Raw genomic sequence first — 5,385 nt, 5'->3', positions numbered from 1 at the left:
TGGATCTGACTGACCCTGAAGTATTCCATCTCATCACTTTCTGTCTGCACCTCCGTCCTCTGCAGTCTGCGCTTCCGTTTGTCTCGGGCCTCCTTTCTCACTCTCCTCTCTGCATTCTCTTCCCCTGCTATTGCTCTTTCGAGTATTGAATTAAATTTCATTTCCTGAGGAACGTTTCCCTGCCACTCTACATCCTGATTAGACATTCCTCCTAAGTCCTTAACACAGTGGTTTCCCCACCATAATATTTAGCACACTTCGTTGTAACTGTGTATTTGCCTCTTTCTCTCATGCTGTCATTTGTAAAGATAAAAACCCAGTCTCTTTCTCACTGTTCTGTTCTTTGTATGTAGAACAAGTCTTCCCGAATGAATAAATGAATGAATGAGTATAGTGGAAACAAACTTTATTCAAACAAGAAGTGTCAACATGCCAAATGTGTCTGAGAGAGCAAATGAGCTGAGAACCAAAAAAGTGACCTTCGGACTCAGACGGAAACAGCTTATAACCAAGACAAGAACACGTTCAGTGGGACAAAGGGGACAGAAGCCAGAAGAGAGTGGGTTGAAACTGGCTAGGACATGAGCTCATGGCGACAGCGAACATAGACAAGTTTATTGGAAAATTGTGCCGTGATATGAAGACATTGTTGATGCAGGAGGGAGAGGGGACACCTGCAGGAAGAAACACATGAAAAATTGGAGAAACTGCTTATAAGGAAGTCAGAACTGTCCTTAGGGTCACACACAAGGTAGTCACAAAATAAGGGAAGCGGAGTTGAAGTCCATAAGCACATTCTGAATCCCAAGTTCTGTCTGATACCGTTTGCTAAGCTAAATGAGTTGAACTTCCAGAAAGCTCTCAGAAAGAGATTTTCAATGTTGCTTAACTATGCTTTGTGCAGCAACTAAGAACTTCATTGGTTGACTTTGTTAGCCTGTGGTGATAGCAATATAAAGGGAAACAGCTGTAACTGAGATACAGGCAATCCTTCAGTTCAGTTCAATCACTCAGTCATGTCTGACTCTTTGTGACCCCATGGACAGCAGTACACAAGGCTTCTCTGTCCATCACCAACTCCCAAATCTTGCTCGAACTCATGTCCATTGAGTTGGTGATGCCATCCAACCATCTCATCCTCTGTCATCCCCTTTTCCTCCTGCTTTCAATCTTTCCCAGCATCAGGGTCTTTTCTTATGAGTCAGTTCTTCACATTGGGTGGCCAAAGTATTGGAGTTTCAGCTTTAGCATCAGTCCTTCCAATGAATATTCAGGACTGATTTCCTTTAGGATTGACTTGTTGGACCTCCTTATAGTCCAAGGGACTCTCAAGAGTCTTCTCTAACACCACAGTTCAAAAGCATCAATTCTGCAGCACTCAGCTTTCTTTGTAGTCCAACTCTCACATCCATACATGACTACTGGAAAAATCTTTGTGGGCAAAGTAATGTCTCTGCTTTTTAATATGCTGTCTAGGTTATAGCTTTTCTTCCAAGGAGCAATCGTCTTTTAATTTCATGGCTGCAGTTACCATCTGCAGTAATTTTGGAGCCCAAAGAAATAAAGTCTCTCACTGTTTCCATTTTTTTCCCATCTATTTGCCATGAAGTGATGGGACCAGATGCTATGATCTTAGTTTTATGAATGTTGAGATGTAAGCCAACTTTTCACTCTCATCTTTCACTGTCATTAAGAGTCTCTTTAGTTCTTCTTCCTAGAGATTCCCTGGTGGCCCAGATGATAAAGCATCTGCCTTCCAAGCGGGAGACCTGGGTTCAATCCCTGGGTTGGGAAGATCCCCTGGAGAAAGAAATGGCAACCCACTCCAGTACTCATGCCCGGAAAATTTCATGGATGGAGAAGCCTGGTGGGCTACAGTCCATGGGGTTGCAAAGAGTTGGACATGACTGAGCGACTTCACTTCACTTCGCTTAGTTCTTCTTCACTTTCTGCCATAAAGGTGGTGTCATCTGCATATCTGAGGTTATTGATATATCTCTCAGCAATCTCGATTCCAGCTTGTGCTTCATCCAGTCTGGCATTTCACATGATATACTCTGCACATAATTTAAATAAGCAGGGCAACAATATACCACCTTGATGTACTCCTTTCCCTATTTGGAACCAGTCTGTTTTTCCATGTCCAGTTCTAACTTGCTTCTTGTCCTGCATACAGATTTCTCAGGAGGCAGGTAAGGTGGTCTGGTAATCCCATCTCTTTAAGAATTTTCCACAGTTTGTTGTGATCCACACAGTCAAAGGCTTTAGAGTAATCAATAAAGCAGAAGTAGATGTTTTTTCTGGAATTCTCTAGCTTTTTCTATGATACAATGGATGTTAGCAAATTGATCTCTGACTCTTTGGGACTCTATGGACTGTAGTCCACCAGGCTTCTCTGTCCATGGGATTCTCCAGGCAAGAATAGTGGAGTGGGCTGCCATGCCCTCCTCCAGGGGATCTTCTCGACCCAGAGACTGAATCGACGTCTCCTGTGGCTCCTGCATTGCAGGTGGATTCTTTACCACTGAGCACCTGGGGAAGCCCCTTGTAACGTCCATATTTAATAAAATACAAGAATCCACCTGCAGTGCAGAAGCCACAGGAGATGTGGGCTCAATCACTGGGTCTAGGAGATCCCCTGGAGGAGGGCATGGCAGCCCATGCCACTATTCTTGCCTGGAGAATCCCATGGACAGAGGAGCCTGGTGGACTACAGTCCATAGGGTCGCAAAGAGTCAGACATCCCTGAATGGGACTTAGAATGCACACACACACAGATATTACAAAGGTACAGAGAGTTGTGCAGCAAATAACCATGTATCACCACCTGGCTTAAGGAAGAACATCTCAATATATGCAGTGACCTGGTGCATCTTGAATTTAAATGACTTCTCTCCCAGTTGTTCAAGTCTCTATTCGAAGCACAATGCATGTTTTGGCATGAACAAACAATATTTCCACTGTGGAAAGTCATAACCAACTTGTCGAAGTTTACACAGAAAATATTTTTGGTAAACAAATCCCGGTGCAGGGTTTCAGGAGGAAAGTGTCAGGGTCATGATGACAAAAGCAATGGAAGAGCAGCAGATGCGGCCCAGGCCTTCCTCACTGTCATCAATCATAAGCCTGTCCTGCCCTGGGCCTGCCAACCAGTAGGTCTTGGGCCCCTAGGGGGAGCAGAATTTATTGTAAGGGGCCTGTAAATCCATATGCACGTTGAGTATAGTAGACTAAATAAATAATATGTCATATACACACACACTGCTATTTTTTTTAATGTCTGTGGAGGAAATTTTGAATAAAATACAAGCTTGCTTCCTTGCTTTGCAAAATTAATAGCAGCCTTTGATCAATATGTGTTTTCTCAAACTACACATGTGAGAGTATAATGTATAGCATGATACATTACATTTTGAGTCCTCATACTCAAAAAGGTTGGTCTCTTGCTATTGTTATTGCTAGAAAGCCTTTAGATGATGATTTCAACAGGAAGCAAAAAGTGTTCTTTAATATTTTAAAAATTATTTGCATTATAAAAATCTTTTCTTCCAAACAATAGTAGTATGTTTCAACACACAAACTTACTTTATTCCCTCTTTGCCTCTGCAGGCTGCTTTTGTGCTAAAGGCCTCCTTAGTCCACACTCAACACAGCAAACACCATCAGATCTTGGAAAAGAGAGCATCCAAGGACCAATTCTTTAGGAGTCTGACTGGAGTTTCTCTCCCTCCTTTGACCACAGAGAGTACTTCCAGCAGTAGAAAAGTCAGAAATCCCACCTTGTGCTTCCCTGGTGGTCTCATGGTTAAGAATCCACCTGCCAGTGTAGGGGACACGGGTTCGATCCCTGGTCTGGGAAGATTCCACGTGCCGTGGGGGCAGCTAAGGCCGTGGGCCACAACTGCTGAGTCCACATGCTGCAGCCACTGCAGCCAGCATACCCTAGAGCCTGAGCTCCATGACTGAGGAAGCCTGGACCCTGCAACTAGAGAGCAGCCTCCACTCGCTGCACCTAGAGAAAGCCCATGCGGAGCAGCAAAGACCCAGGGTAGCCAGAAATAAATACTAGTATTAAAAATTAAAAATAAATCCCACCTTCCTTTTACTGGCCTTCTTTTACCTGTCCTGGACCCCACTGGACTGCTTCTTTCAGACCTGGCTCATTTCTAATTTGCCCAGAAGGAGCTTCGTTTTATGCTTTATTCATACAGAGGAGCCCAGAGGCTTCTTGTGTACTTCCATCTAGTCAGGTGCTTGGATAAATGCACCTTTCATTGAGTGTTGATTTGTTTAGTCATTATTTGTTTCAGATACATTTGTCCCTTCTCACCAAGAGAACAAGCTGCCCAAATATCTGAGCACACAATTCATATTGTGTGTTGAGGAGCACTGACTGGGGAGGAAAAGCAGCCGGCACCCTTGTCTCGTGTTCTCTTTCCAAGTAGCATCTGGCAGCAAAAATGCTGTTTCAGTCAAGTCAAGTTTGATAAAAACTCTTCCCTGTAGTGCTTCCCAAGGTAAGATAGTGCACAAGATGGCACAGTGACCCAGCATCATTGCTCTGAATCCTATAATGAAAAATTGATTTCTTTAACAAGGTTCTCTCAACACTCTGATCACACAAGAAAAATCTTAAGTTAGTGTTGGCAAGTATTTGACTTTCTTATGGTGTTCCCTTTGGAGAAAGCAATGGCACCCCACTCCAGTACTCTTGCCTGGAAAATCCCTTGGATGGAGGAGGCTGGTGGGCTACAGTCCATGGGGTCACTAAGAGTCAGACATGACTGAGCGACTTCACTTTCTCTTTTCATCTTCATGCACTGGAGAAGAAAATGGCAACCCACTCCAGTGTTCTTGCCTGGAGAACCCCAGGGACAGTGGAGCCTGGTGGGCTGCCGTCTATGGGGTCACACAGAGTCGGACACGACTGAAGCAACTTAGCAGCAGCAGCAGCACGGTGTTCCCTGCCCTCTCTCTGTCTTTCTTTTCTTTCTCTTTCTTCTTTTATTTTTGAAACTGACAGAGTATCTAGGCCTCACATTCAGAGTTTTAAGCACAAATTAACAATATGTACCTAATTTTTAAAGCATTGTTTTATATTCATTGTTGATATATTTTCTAGCTACTTCCTATTGAAGGCACATAATATATTCTTTATCCATTTAGAGTAGTGATATAATCTTTTACAATAGTAGGAAAAGTGAGTCAATTTAAAGAAAAGTATTATATAGATATTAGAGGTTTCACAGTACAGCAAAAACCATGTGTGTTATTCAAGAACAAAGTTTGTGTGATCCTCTCCTGTCACAAAGCAAATAGATTACAAAGAGACACAAAATACTAACCTGAACGAAGATCATGGCATCTGGTCCCATCACTTCATGG

This window comes from Capra hircus, chromosome 7 (assembly GCF_001704415.2).
Source record: "Capra hircus breed San Clemente chromosome 7, ASM170441v1, whole genome shotgun sequence".
NCBI classification, from domain to species: Eukaryota; Metazoa; Chordata; class Mammalia; order Artiodactyla; family Bovidae; genus Capra; species Capra hircus.
The sequence above is the reverse complement of the archived record's forward strand: the minus strand, read 5'-3'. Positions refer to the sequence as shown.